Below are 1,587 nucleotides of genomic sequence, written 5' to 3' on the forward strand. Positions count from 1 at the left end.
TGCCATGTATTTCTGCAGCGCATCTCGAATAACCGCTGCTCCTACCTACCGAAGAGAAATGCAATATTGGGGCAGGTTGCCTGGTGGAAACTTCTCTAGATCTCTGCCCCAGCCTCTGGTTTCCTATTCAAGGAGAAACAGGGGTTTGTTTTATCCTCTCCCAGGTGGAGGTGATGTCCCTGTCAAAGCATGCCAGGCTCTGGCTTGAGAACAGCAAGGTGGGTGCAATTTGTGCAGTTTGAGACCCTGGTTGCTCTCTGTGACCTTGCGCCCGTGCTCCCTTTGGCCTTGGTGCCGTCTCCTAACCTGGCGGCTGGTGAGAGGGGCTTCTCCAGAGATGCTCGCTGCACCCTTGCTTCACAAAAGTGAGTTTTTTGGTAGCAACATGGCCACAGCCAGGATCATCTCTCGTTTCTTCTGGTCCCACGCGATGGGCAGGGAGGACAAGGTGGTTGCTGGTGGTTTTCTCGCTCTCTTAGGCTGGCGTGGCTGCGCTGCAGCGGCTCCAAGGTGAGCCCAAGGACACCTCGCTGCTGACGCAGGGAGAAGGGACGACGTCAAGACAGCGCAAAAGATGAATCTTAAATAAAGAGAGGGAAAGCTGGTGATGAAACCGTTGCAGGCTGTGAATGAAGCTGCTGTGCGATGGCCTCAAGAGGTGAAATAAGGACTAGACGCGGGGTATGTGTGAAAAGCACAGGGTACGCAGCTAAGGTGCGAAACCAAGATCGGAGAGGATTATAGTTACAGTGGATAGAGAGACTCGCAAAGGACAAATCTAAATTGGGGAGGGAGCCTTGGTTGCGAACCAGGTACCAGCGCAGCGAAGGAGGGCTGTGCACAGGGGTAAGCCCTGGATGGAGCAGGTTCCCTCGGTCCTGTGAGAAGAGGGAACCAGATCATGCTGGAACTGGAAACAAGACGCATGAATCGTGCATCTGCTGAAGACTGCCCTGGCGTAAGCCCAGGCTTACACACACACACACGCTTTCTTTGTATCCCGTTGATCCGGTCCTTGGTGCAGGAGACCTGAGCTGCAATGCCCCGTCATCAGCAGGGACCGTCTATAACAGGCAGGCAAAGGAGACTGGTGAATAACCGTTGCCAAACTGGGTCCGCCGCAAACATAAAAGGAGAAACAGCTGGGAGACTCCCCTCCTGTACATCCCACTCTGCTGCCAGTTTGGGCAAATACAGTATTTCTTGGAGTCGTGCCCAGCTGTTGGCTTGCCCCAAGAAAAACAAGGTGGAAGATGGCAAAAAAATGCTGTACGGTGCTGGAAACGCGGTGTGAAAGCTGGTTTGCTGCGTTTGGTGGAGCTGGGGAGGCCACGACGCCTGGTCCAGCGGCGTGTCCCTGCGTGGGTGCTGCTCTTCTGGGCAGTGTGGGGTGCCTGCCCCAGCTCCCCCACCCGGCAACCCCCAGGTGGATGCGCTATCCCCCATCCCACCCTACAAGTAAAACCACATTGGCTTGAGCTGGGTTGCAGGAGGGAGGCGAGGGGATAAGCTGCCGGACAGCTGGAGAAGGGAGTTTTGCTCGTGCGTGTTACCTGGTGCATGGGAGGCTGCGGTGCTCTGCTGCTG

This window comes from Apaloderma vittatum, unplaced genomic scaffold (genome assembly GCF_000703405.1).
Source record: "Apaloderma vittatum isolate BGI_N311 unplaced genomic scaffold, ASM70340v1 scaffold1665, whole genome shotgun sequence".
Lineage (NCBI taxonomy): Eukaryota > Metazoa > Chordata > Aves > Trogoniformes > Trogonidae > Apaloderma > Apaloderma vittatum.